The sequence below is a fragment of the Salvia hispanica genome, unplaced genomic scaffold (assembly GCF_023119035.1).
Source record: "Salvia hispanica cultivar TCC Black 2014 unplaced genomic scaffold, UniMelb_Shisp_WGS_1.0 HiC_scaffold_479, whole genome shotgun sequence".
NCBI lineage: Eukaryota > Viridiplantae > Streptophyta > Magnoliopsida > Lamiales > Lamiaceae > Salvia > Salvia hispanica.
Window position 1 is genome coordinate 66,339 of NW_025952222.1, and position 14,438 is coordinate 80,776.

Sequence of the window (14,438 nt, forward strand, 5' to 3'; positions counted from 1 at the left end):
AGGAGTTAGTACCCTTTTTTATAGTCCATCACACTATTTTTTAAGGGAAAAATTGATAAAGATTGAAAAACCCTATAAAGAAGAGTAGTAGTAGTTCAAAAAATTTTTTCATGAAAATGTGATTTACCTTTAAATTGAAGATAAACATTTAAGAATAAAAAGCAACTAATTTTATGGATTATTCAACATGAAAAAAAAGACAATTGGTTGATGATGAAAACATAGTTCATTTAGTAGTAGGTATATTTCTTCTCTTTCTAATAGGTCGAAATTAGAAATATCCGGAATCATTGTTTAATTCTCTTTAAAAAAAAGACTTGAGAAAAAAGTTGAAAAATGACTTTCTTAACCCAATTTAAAAAATCTGAAGAAATAAACTTTATAAAAAGTTAGTTGAATATAAGTCATACAATTTTTATTTTTTTTTTAATAAAATTTAAATGAAATAAGTTAATGAAATTTGAAGTTTTTTATCATTTATCAAAAAAATGAAATAAGACTTATATCGATGTATTTGTAAAAATTGAAAAAATAAGATTTTTTGTTGGAATATAAGAATTAAAGACATAGAGCTCAAAATTTAAAATTAAATTTTATTTAATTATGTTTTTTAAATTTTCTTATATGAAATATAATTAGAAAAGCAAGTAATCTAGAGAATTTTAATTTTTCGTTGTTCTGATTTCTGATCAGCAAAACTGGCAAAACGCGCTGATTAAAGCTTTTTTAATCAATACACTAATTAATTTTAATAATTTCTCGATGTAAATACTAATGAGTGTTTTTTTTCCTTTGGGAGTTTGTAAGAATGATAAAGAACTAAGAAGCCAATTCATATTTTACTTCTTTTTTATGATCAGACATGCCCACGGTTCATAAACCCGGCTTTCCCCGGTTAAAAAACCCCCGGGGTTCCCTTTTTTGGAAAATGGGGAAGGGGAACCAACCGGGGGCTATTTCACCTTTTTTTTTCCCGGTTAAAAAACCCGGCCCCGCCCGGTTTTGAACCATTTAAACTTTTTACGATTTTCAGGGTTTTGAACCGCCGGTTTCCCGGTGGTTTTGGCCTTTCCCGGGGTTTTTTGGGGGTTTGGGCCAAAAACCCCGCCGGAACCGGGGGGTTTCGGCATTCCGGGAAACTAAACCCAACCCAAACCCCACGGTTCCAAAAGTGACGGTTTTCGGTTGGGTTTTAAAACCCGGGGTTTCCCGTTCCCACCCGCGACGTTTCCGGTTTAAAGGCCAAAACCGAAAACTTTGGGCGTCTATAATCACATGCAGTATTTTTTACTTTTCAGAAGAAATGTTGATGGATTTTTTTTTAAAAAAAAGACGAATAATCTTTTGGTTTTGTGTATAGTTTGTACTCTTGTAGATTATTGGAGAAAAAGTTAATTTGTTGGTCTGTTAACAAGTTGTGGATTCTCGTGTAAAGATAAACACAAAACATGTACCAACTTTTGGCGAAAAATTCAATATTTAAAAGGCACTAATATTTAATATTTAGAATGTCCATATAAGTGGGGTTTTGTTTTTTAGATAAAATAATATCAAGATATAATCTACGATTGAATAAAAAGGGATTATTTTAGTCATATTTACAAAGGGCTAATTATTTTCCCCTAATTATTCATCTATAATTGAGTTTAAAATTGAATCCATGAACCAAAAAACCCACTATTTTAAAAATACAATCTTTTTAAAGAAAAAACCCCATTAAAAATTTAGAATTTTTCAAGCTTTTGGGATATATATGGTGCAACGAAATTTATTCAAAGATAATTATATAAATTTCTAGAGATTAAATTTGAAAAGTTGCCATTTTTCCCAAAAATTTTTGCAAATTTTAAATCATCAAATTAATCAATATTTATGATCAGTTTTTAATACGTACATTTCAAATTTCGAAAAAAAATCGTAGAGAAAAAGATCTAATTACGTACATATAATTTATTCTCATTTATCGATTCCCAAATTTTATTCTGTATACTAAATGCTTCGGTTGGACAGATACGATTTATTATTCACATAATATAAATATAGAGAGAATCATGCCATCTTGTCAGAACAATAAAATTTAAAACATTCATGGCTCTCATTCTTATTAATTTCCCTTTAACGAAGGTAGTTGAAAATTTCAACCTTATTATATGAAACCCAAAAAAATTTCCTACAACAGTTAATGAGTCTTCAAAAATATGTCATTCAACCCTTTTTATATAGACCAAAAAATTGATTTTCAACCAAGAGATGATTATGAAAACACATATAAATATTTCTGCAGAATAATAGGTGCAAAAAAATACGAAGAGGAAGAAAAACAAATCAAATTTGTCATTGAAGATGCCAGCTATAGATACATATATGGAATTCAAAATTGGATTTTACCTCAAATATCTTTAGCTAATCAGCTAATGTATATCTCAAGTTTCAAATTTTGTTCACATTCCATGTCAATGTTTAATGATTTATGATTCTACATTATTGTATAGCATGCATTTAGAGTAACTTGAGACAACTGTTAATGATTTATGATTATACATTATTACTACAATATAGCCTTTAGACTTAATTGTGGGAACTGTTAATCTTTTAAAATTCTACTTATATCATTTCGATAAAATTTTTAAAAAAAAATAAAAATGGTTAGATGCCCTATAGAATCGGTTATATATATATATAAAAAAAATCAATAGTGGTTAGATGATTCGATCTCGACATATTAGTTGGAATGACAAAATTCATATAAGACTCGTTTGTTGTAATGTGATTACAAAAAAATATAATACTCCATGATAGATTATTTATCTTTATTGTAAATATCAAAGAAAATTGTTAGAATTTGAAGTGAATATTTAAATTCAATTAATTAATATCATAATAATTAAAAGCAGTTTTTTCCTAATTTAGTTCTTAATTAAAAATAATAATAAAATAATATAATATTAAGCATCAAAATAATAGTACTAATAAATAATAATTATAATTATACTGATTATTACTATTATAATTTATTATGATTTATAATTTTAAAAAATTAATTAATATTTCCCCAATAAGTTATTAGTTAATAAAATAACAACAATAAATAAAAAATGATATTAAAATTTAAATAAGTATGTATCAATTATCTCAAAATGATATCCTTAATTTACCATTTTAATTTTTAATTGATTCGGTATTCTGTAACCCAAGAGGGGTTTAACTTCAACTACAGTTTTTAAATTAGTGGACAAAAATTTAAATCACTCCTACATTGTAATTATGTTATAGAAATATAGTACACACTAATTTAAAAAACACTGTATCAAAAAATAAAAACATTATTAATTTGCAAGAAAAATTGGACAAGTACTGTAATTTGGGTTCAAAACCAACTTGATTTTCAACTTTACCCCCAAAAATTAGCATTGAAAAACAGTCCATTGTCACATGTTTAAATGCCAAAACAACAAAAAGTCAAACAATTTGCTCAAGTAAAAAGTGATTTATTTCATTAGAGGAAGTGGAAATACAAAGCAGAGTAGCAACCTTTAAGCTGCAAGTTCAAATACATACCCAAAGTAGGATGGGATCATATACACTCAGACAGAAGCGGTCATTAGTAGATATGATGACACACATACACAAAATTCACACACTGTTATTCCCGACGGGCTGGACTGACAACGACGGTTTTGAACGATAAAAGGCGATGACAACACTACACTCGTATTCATATCAGGAGTTTCTATGTACCTTCGTGTTGCAGTTGGGGGGGACAGACCGCAAGGTAAGGTCCATGATGACTGAGACAGACTCGAGGAATGCTGATTCGCTTGTGCCAGGTCCCCGGATTCTTGGGTTTTCCCCCCTATCTTCTCGATAACAGACTCTTTCTTGACTGTCCCCCTACATGATGCTTCCGATGGAAAAGGGAGTCAGCCTCTTTCTGCCCCTTTTTTTCAGAAGCATGGTGGAGATGTGGAAGAGCGTGCACAGTTGTCTGGCGTTCCATCCATTGAATTTCAGAATTTCGATGTCTTTTGCAGCATCTAAGGAGTTTATGTATGCAATCTCCTTAGGAGAAAAAGGCTCCCGAGCGAGGCCAGTAGAGCCACTCAAATGTGCAATCTTCGAACTGCAATGCAGAATGTCGTAAATGGAAAGTAAATGAAGTCCCAAAAAAAAGGCACGAGCAAGTAAAAACTTCTGATGATGGAGGTATATATATGGTTCAGCTTTCTCCCTCTTAGCAAATTACCCCCGAATCTATATTATGGATTTTATGGTAGGAAAGAAACACATTGTAATCATAAAGATAATTAGACCAGATGTTCGATGGATATACAGAAAATTCTTCCCACGAATATCTAACAGGCATGATGAATATAGCTGAATGATAATACACATTAATAATCAAATTTGGTGCCTAGAAATTCAACAACTATGCCAGGATTATGTATCAAAAAAGATGCATCTATTGAACATCAGAACATGTTCTGAAATAATATGCATAATTTAACATTATTGAACAAAAAATGGAGGACAGAATTCCCTTACATTCTCAGGCAAGCAGTAACCATGATCAATCGGGAAAGAACAATTTGACCCTCGGCATCTTTTTGGATAAATTTGCCAGCATGTCTGTCTACATTTGCCAACCTGATGTCGAGTACACATATCTTGTGAACTTCCTCCACGGGGAAACACGGGGGCCCATGTCCTCACAGCTACCACAGTTCTTCTTGAACATCTGGGGACCCAAACTTACTCGATCCACAGTTAAAACCTTCTGAGTAGTGGAATCCACCATGCTGACACTTCACCATGACTGTAGGTGGGACGCCAGCAAAGCCTTTCTCATCACTGCTCGGCGTGGACCTCCATGTGGATGACCCAAAATATAAGCTCCTTCCCTGAACCCCCCTTTCCCCCTACTCGTGTCCCTTTTTTTAAACCTTCACCATTGGGGACAAGGGTAAGCCTCGAGGATTATTTACAGCCATGGGCTCCCCATCAACTGGCTTAAAGACAGAAACATATTTCTGGCCAGCTGAATCTTGCATGAAATAAGTACCTCCTGATCCCTCCAAGACCTAATTGGCCCAAACCCCTTTTCCCGCCCATTACAAGTTTTGTTTGTTGTTTTAAACACGGGGACAAGACAATCTTAGGATTAACAATCAGTGGTTCTATTGGAACCTCACGTGAGGGGGAATGGCAGCAACAATCGGAAGCTTCTCATTCTGACTTCTCCTTTTCCGCCTATTCACTTTATCACCTACCTTCTCTTCTACATCTGATGCAACTATCGCACCCCAAAATCTTTTGAATGGGCACAACCCCGAGCTTTGCTGACTTCAACCAGGAAATGAATTACAGCATCATTACTCCTACATAAATCATCTATGATCCTCGTCTTCAAGCTCCCCACCATCACGAACAATTCTTGATCCCTTTGGGTTAAAAAAAACCATCCCCCCTCTCAGCAATCTTCTGTTTCACATACCCCACATTCCGCCCTTTTAACATGGAACTCAACCTTGCCACACACTGTCCTTGTGATGGCCTGGAGATCAAAAGGCGGACAACCAAATGTAACACATTCCCATCAGACACTCCATAGTCCCGCACCTGAAATTGTTCCTTGCCAGTTCTTTCCCATCGAAAACAAGCTTTTTCTGCTTTGCAGAGAACCCTTTAGAAACTTGGATTCTGAGTTTGACAGAAGCAATTGAATCCGATTCAAGAACCCTCATAGGAATCACAGAACCACCAACAGTCAGGTAGATCAAAATCGAGTCATAGACCACGGGCCATACTGCCCCGAGACCCGGCCTGGGAAGTTGTAGTCTTCATAAACAGGACAAAAAGCTGGCAATCGACATTGCACCCAAGAAGATCACAAACTTCTCCCTACACACCAACAAATCCAAGCTTTCACTACTAATTATCCATTAAAAAATCAAGAACAAACACTTTCCCGAACCGAGCCGAGCAAATTTTTTAAATTCCACAAAAGTGGCAAAATAAACCTAATACTACTAATTTCCAACCCTTTAAAAAACTAATGCAAGATTCCTAATTACTAGCAAATGAACAATAAAAATTAAAAGAAATGTCAAAGTTAATGTAGAGTATCACCACTCTCAGCTAGAAACATTTCAACTCAATCAATAAATAAACCTAAAAAACAGAAGACACAAGTAAACTAAAAAGAAAATGCGAAAATGCGATCAGACTAATTATCAGCAATTGAACATCAGAAATAGAGCATTGAACAAGAATCATCAAACAGCTCAAAAAACAAAATGAATGCACAATTAAATTTAAAGAAAAAAATCGAATCTCTAACCTGAGTGAAGAAAAAAGTGAAAGACCGAGGCAAAACTGAAAGAATCAACCGATCATCGACTGGAACAGAAATGCAGAAACAATGGTAGCCAATGTCCACTTCTCCACCTTCATCACTCACGATCGGCTCAAATATGTGTAAAATTCCCGGAAATTGTAAAAATGGAAGTAAAATTTCCAGAGAATTTTTTAAAGGTTGATTGAGCTGAGAGAAAGTGAGGGAATACGTTGGGCTATTTAAAGGGCTCTGGTAGTGGACCCCACGAATGTTTATTTTTGTTTTTAAGTTTTGAACGTTTTTCCGCCGTTTAGCGGTTCTAGCACTATGCCACGATTATAAGAAATGTGAGACAAAATTCATAACGAGTATATACTCCAAATAAAATGTAAATTTATTTTTATGCAGGAGAATTAATTTTATAATAAAATTTGAATACAATAATTTAATTAATATTTCTATTTATTTATTTATTAAAAATAAAAAAAATATGCTACTAAACTTTTAATTCGGGTGTACTTGAAATGATAAATTATTTGTGTTCCTTGGGCCGAGGGAGTATGTAAAGTTTACATATCGATTACAACTTCAATATATATTATAATGGAATAACTAGCAATAAAGGTTATAATGGCTAATGAACATGATTAATGTTTAAATTTCTAAAACATAAAATATTTTTATAATTTCAACTAAAAAAGAAGAAAAAAAGTTTTGATTATTATTGAATACAAAGTGTTATTTTGTGCATGTGATATTTTAGTATACTTAACGGCCGTGTAAACGGACGCAATAATGACGTGTTCAGCCAATGGAATTCCTTCCTTAATGAGCAGTCATATTAAACCCCGTTTCTTTGAGTTTGTCATATGGTAATTGTCAAAATTACCCTCCGTTTTGAGAAAATTTGTATACTCATACTCACACGACTCATACCCAATCAAGTTTTGCCAAGTCAGGAATTGTATGAAAACGTCCCAATCAATTTTTTCCAACTCTAATTAACACTATACATTTATACTATGTTAATCATTAGGCAAATGATCAAATACATTTTCAATGTTTACTTCAAAATCCAAATGTATTATACTTGTATTATAGTACTATAATATTATCTTTAACATTTTTTTCATATAAAATTGAAGAGAATTTAAAAAGACATGCTTAAAAATAAAGTTAATACTATAAAAAATTATCACAAAGCTATTTAGTAGTAGTAGAAATAGTAACAAGGGCATGCATGTCACACCATCATATTTGGCTTATTTGTAACTAAATATACAATATAGTAGTCTATTTAAAAATGGAATAAACATTAATGGTCTATTAACTCTTTTGTCTTACGTCGTTGTTTAATTAATGTAATAAGAATTTCATTAATTTCAAGTGAAATTTAATGAATTTTTGAATTTAGATTTACATATACACAATGTGTCTAGAACTTTCGATCTATTGGTTGGAAGAGAATTATCTTATCAATTGAGTTGTATTTTGTCGTAATTTTTTATAGTAAATTCCAAAAACTCTTATCTTAAGAAGCTTCATGGTGGGAAGGTCACATGAGGTTGTGTGATTTTATTTTTATCTTTGATATTATAGCGAGTGTACAACTTCACAAAAAACACTAATTAACATAACATATATAATGTGATCTTAGTCTATCTTATCATGTTGGCCGTTTTTCCCTTTATGGGATAAAAAAATTCGAATGTTTTTAATCTTGGTAAATTAATAATGTGTTGAAGTAGTATAATATTGGTGCCGTGACACCGATATGAATAGTAAATGTTGGAATTTTATAGTACTGAGATTTTTCTCGATGAAAAAAACTTGGCTATAGTGATTAGATGAAACTATGAGTACAAAATGCTAATTATTTAAATAATGCGTATTAAATGGTAATCAAATTTTGGTTTGTTTCAAGTATATGTTATAAAAGTTTGTGACAAAATATACTTTCAACTTTGATCACTTTTATAATATTCCCAAAATTCAAATTTCACCCAATTCAAAATTAAATTGACACATTCATGTTATCAACCAAATGTTTAAAGTTTATTAAAATTTCGGTGTCAGCAGTAATTAGTTCCGATTTGAATGGAATTCCAATTTGGAAAAAATCTAAAAAAGTCAAAGTTGTGTATATTACTAATTTAAAATGATATAGAAACAAAATAAAATTTGATTGTAATATATGACACATAGCCAATTAGCCCCTAATACAATTATTTTACTTTTCATGCATGGTACATGCACAATAATAAAAAGTTTAGAGACAGGTCATGTGAAATTCGTAAGAAAGTGTATGTGTATGTTCCCTTGGAAATTGGAATGCAACGTAGGATTCATGAATAAAAAAGATAATGTGTGGTACTACTACTATAACTCTATAATGCATTTATCATATTATTGTATTTTTAATTATCCTTATCATTAAATTATCCTTATCAACATTTTATATTAAAAATATGATTGTGCTTATCGTATAGATAGCAATTTCAAAAAAAGCTTGATCTCTCAAAATTGTTACAAAACTTTAGTGAAATAATTGAAAATTGGTTGTAGAAACAAATAACTTACATAGGGGTCATTATTTCTATGGTAATAAAGTTTGTAATATTTTATAGGGACAGACATACAAGTTTTGAAACATTACACCAAGCACTAAATCTTGGATCATGCATTATGTCAATGCAAAAGTTAAAATGGATTTCACAATTTTGCATAGGATATACCCTTGTTGTCATGTTAGTTTAATCATGTGACTTGGTAAATCGTAGTATAAGATTTTCTCTACAATCTCTGGAATATTGAGTTAAGGATTTGGCTGAAATATATATTTTTAATTTTACTCTGTTATTATTCACTATAGTTCGATTTTCATAAATACAGAAATAAAATAATTAATCAACTATAGTAAAATAAAATGGTTTTCCCACAAGTGCCTTCGAATGTGACAACGCAACAACATATTCGTTAGAATTTAACTTTCCCATTTACTATCTGTCTCTTGTTGAGGGAAAATAGATTTTCATTAATAAATGATAATCAAGTGTAACGATATCATCATTCATTTGCTAAAATTAAAGAGATTAATTTCTTGGATCGCCAGTTATTTTGAATATTATTATGAGTTTCTTCTCCTTGGAGATAAAATAAACTTTTTTTCCTTTCCCAAGGCTTCATCAACTATGTACACCACAAGATTCTTATTTCACATCATTTGAAACAAAAGTTTAGGAGCACACTCTATCTTCAAGAGCTTCGTCGAATTGTCAGACCTGAATTTCGTCGTTTCTGATGCAACATCATCTACAAACTCCGTTCGATGAAATCCCAGATCCTCTCCTCCATGTATACGCGGTCCCTGAGTCCGCGAGGCATGTGGCGCTCGTCTGGGAATATCAACAGTTCATAAGGCTTCCTGGCAGCCACGACGCGTTGACAAGCCTCGTTTGTGCCTGAAATGAACATTTTCGTCTATCATCCCGTGCACCAGGAGAAGCTTCCCTTCCATGTTGTCGATGTGATGCATGACAGAACTGTGTAAGTAGCCGATTCGTTTGCAGAGGGCAAGCCCATGTACTTTCGGTAAAAAGGTGTCGTATCCATCCCATGATGTCACAGGAGCTCCGGAAACTGCACATTTGAATACTTGGGAATTTTGCCAGTGCCATTGCTGAGAGATATCCCTAACTCCATCCGTACAGTCCAATGTGGCCGTCTTTAGCTAACCCCCGCTTGATGAGCCATTCGGCTCCAGTGAGTTGATCCTCAGCATCAATCTGGCCGCATTTGTACTTGAGCGCACCTGCAAACTGAGTCCTCGTCGAGCAGTTCCTCTGTTATCCATCTGAGAAGGGGAAAAGCACCCAGAAAAAGAAAGAATCAAATTAACATCTCCTTTATAAAAAATAGAACTACTAAAGAAAAACAGTGACAATCAAGTGACAAAAATCAGAGCATATGAAAACGTTTAAAAGTATGCTTGTGTTGGACCCGCAGATAGCATATATTCCAAAAGTAAATAATAAGTGGCAGGATGAGATGCAATCCAAAACAAAAATGCCAACCTTCCAAACTAATATGCCTTTACTACTGAGATACTGAGCTCTCATATCGACTGTGTTTATCCCAAAAATCACAGACTAGCTGTACGCTGGGACCACCGTAGACGTGAACCATTGCCTTGTAAGGTGGTTGTCCAAATCTTGCAGCGTCAGGTTTATATAGTGCCCCATACAAGGTAGTTCCATCCTTAGCCTTCACCTGAACTATTTCAGGAGGCACAAGTGCGAGTTCCTTAAACCTGGGAATGTTGACGGGCTGCTCATAAACTGACGCAATGAAGCTTCCATCCAGCAACGAGTATAGGGTGATTTTGGGAGGTGAATCCAAGGAATCATAGATATCCACAAACTTTTGCAACTGGTGATCAAGAACAACAACATGCCTTCCCTTTCCCTGGGTCAATCTTACGGAGTCTGTAAGGAACGGCTACTATCTGGGAACAACTCCGTCCGATAAAGATGTGATTCCAAAGGGCCATCCAAGGTTCCAGTGAAATATAAAATTTCAGTAGCCTCGTTTACACCAGCTACGTGCTCAACCATCCAATCACCTTGAGTAATAGGTCCTAAGCACACACCATCAGCATCGTACAAATACAAATGCCTGAATCCAGTTCTTTCGCTTGCCCAAATGAATCCTCCAGATGATCGATCAGGTAATTTGTCTAAAGTGAAACAATCATGCAAATTGATCCAAGTTTCACTATCTTCTTGCAAAATTAGTTCCCTCTGGCCAGTTTTAATATCAAACTTGAGGATTTCAGTTTAGAATGAGTTCTATTTAACACCTGAGCAGTAAGAATGTTTCCATGCATCCAATTGACTCTTGCCAAATATTCCTCATCTTCTGTCTGCTCACCTCCACAGAGAAGATCCATCCAACAAACTGGTCCACCAATGGCAGGAACAACTCCCAAGCGGACTTTCACGTTTGGACCGCCAGCAAAAGGGTATGCATGGTCTTCCTGTGCATCTGAGACCCACTGAACTTTTACCCTGGTGCATGATCCTAAAAGAGGTACCTTCTGATGAATCAACCTTGGTAAATGCAATATATTTGCTATCTAATGACCACCAGTAACCATTCTTCCGGTCCATTTCCTCCTACAGCAAAAAAAGATATATCTCGGTTAGCAAACACATTTATGAGTTTTTCCTTTGTCATATTGGGAATGGGAGACATGCTATGCAAACCAGGCAATAGTGGCCCTCAACATGTTTCAACATAGCACCTGTGCAATGAACTCAGCAATGCCATTTTCTGAAATAGCAACACAAAAACTTGCGTTAGCAGTTAACAAATGACATAAGTATCAACATTTGAACTGAAAAATGGGGAAAATGATAATGGGTATGCATTTATGGGGATAAGGGTGAAAGCAAAGCATTTCCTTCCTCTGAAGTTCCTAAGTCTATCATTGTTCTTTGTGAAGCACCAAAAGGACAATATTTTTACTTTGGTAGCACTCATTTTGAACTCCTAGTGAGGAATGATGAAACTTTTTAAAAAAGAGATCTTTTAACTCAAACTCAGAATATGAATGGAACTCAAGGCGTCTTAACAGATGGGCAATCAAATCAAGTTAGATGGAAAGGTCAAATGATTTAACTTGAATATGTACTTGATAAGTGCTACAATTTATTAAATGATACTCATATAAAGTCTTTTTTATACAAATCTTATTTAATAGTAGTAACTATTTGTTCTTATTTTTTTGTTGTTTGACAAGACCAGTGATGGCATACTCATATCCCAAATAAAAAAAGGGGAAGACAGCAAAAATCTAACTTCTTCACAAAGATTTCAAAAAAAATGTAAACAAAAAGAATTGGGAAATCTATGATAATTAATTTGACATAAATACAATTCACTAGGCATACACATGTAGTACTCAGTGGTGCAAGTAGCACAAATAATAGTAGTAGAGAGACTAAATTAAACATAGTATGGAACATGATGCTTACTATAGTACTGTCATTAGCACCCATAGTCAATTGCTTTGACACATTGTACAGAAGGTTAGACACGTGAAGCTCATTATCCCTCACATAGGCAAGCATAGTTCCATCTGGGGAGAGATTGGGTCTATAATCGGCGAACCAGAGACACTTGGGATCAGAAGTTCAGTCTTGCCATCATTTGTCTGGCTATAGATCTGCTCACATGTAGCAGTTGTGCTTTAGTTCATGATAAGTACTAGAAACCTTAGATTTTTAAGTCATGTAAAACAGTAAACAAGGCAACAACAGAACATGTACAAAACTATATTTTCTAAAAATATGAAAATGACTAGTTAAGGCAACAAACAGAGCATGTACAAAATATGAACATGTTTCATCAGACACTTTCCTTTGTATGAAAAATGGCAACCAATGAAGAAATTTCATGGTTTCTTTCATTAATCAGTGCAAAAAGCTCATATTTTCAAGCACTGTAGTTAATCTCATAAATTATTCACAAAAAAAAAAACAGTTTTTCATTAATGTCTGATTTGCTAATCAAATTTACTTTTCATGGACAAATCCTGACCAGAGAAGAAATATGGAGTGAATGCAAGACATGAGTATATGATGATCTCCCTTTCACCAAATTAGAATGTCAAACGTCCAGTACGATGAAATGCATAGCACATGAACAAGATATAAGATGTTAGGAAACACACCCCAGCTGGCAAAGGCACAATAAGTCGTTTTCTCCTCGGGCTGGTCTTTGCCCATTCATAGCGTGTCACTCCCAAGCCTCGCTCTCTTAGCCTCTCCCTTCTCAACTTCTCCTCAGCAGATAAATTATTTTCATCAAGACCACCATCTGGTGGTCTAAAGAACAGCTCACGTTTCCCAATCTTGGGATCAAATACAAACAAGTTTCTGTTCAAAGTCTGATCCTGACTGAACAGGTACGCTATGAGACTATTATCGAGGCTAAAACTAATTGCAGTCGGCACTCCATAACCTGGTAAAGGATGCTGGGCTATCTCTTCAACAGGGAATATAGAGCAATTGTCCAGAGCATTTGCAACAGTTGCATCAGTTACAGGCATTTCGTTAAGAAACAACCACGAACGTTTCAGATTCTTCTTTTTGCCACTCTCATTCAGAGATTGCATTACAAAATAAACAATCCAAGATTGAGCAATTCATGCATCAACGCACACATACTGTACAACTCTGCCAACGAAAAGGCAGCAAAAATCGTCAAAGCATGCCTTAAACAGGAAACCAAACAGATCCCAAATCTTTCAATATGCACATACTTCATCACTTCAACTCATAGAAAACAAGGAAAATACAAAAATGATACATTTAACAAAATCACATTGCATACTAAAGGAAAAATGATCATTTTTCCATAGAAATTAACATAAACTGTACGTAGGATTTCAACTTAACGAAGCTTAAACCGAAAAAAATGGACAAATTAAAGCTACTTTCTGAAGCTGCTTTTTCAAGCTGTGAAAGAGAGGGGAAAAAAGCTTCTTCACTTTTCATTCCTCCACATCGAACTCTGCTTCTCAATCTCAATCTAAACTAGTACACAAAACAGTGGAAATCAAATCTTCGCACATTGCGATCCAAACAAACAACTTAGCAACCAAATTAATCAACGATTAGGCGATCCCTCTATACAAACTACTACTGATTAATCATAATTAGGAAGTATTATGAGCTCTTAGCAATAAACACCGAATCCAAATATGCAATCTGACCTGTCTCTGATGATCCGGCAATGATGAAAACGAATTCGGATTCCGGAATCGGATTCGAATTCAGATTCCTTCCAATAAATACAAGTGATTAAATCAACAGCTGGACGCAGATTTATCAGAAAATCACTGAATTTCGGGGTAAATTCAGAAAGCAAAAGGCTTTGAAGGGATTGATGTGAGAGTGAATAGATGGTAATGTGATAATTGAAAACAGTTTTTGTGGGAGGAGTGGCGCGTGATTACACTGTCAACATACGCGCGTGCGATTATTGGAGTTAATCTAGCTGGGAGTTTTAACTTTTTCTTCAATAATTATCTGATTATTGT

The 14,438-nt window shown here is 34.0% G+C and overlaps 2 pseudogenes; both read right to left on the reverse strand.

The window, feature by feature from the left end:
- Positions 1-3,496: 3,496 nt before the first annotated feature.
- Positions 3,497-6,450, reverse strand: LOC125199364 (annotated as a pseudogene).
- Positions 6,451-9,514: 3,064 nt separating this feature from the next.
- LOC125199353 lies at positions 9,515-14,312 on the reverse strand (annotated as a pseudogene).
- Between the last annotated feature and the right edge of the window lie 126 nt (positions 14,313-14,438).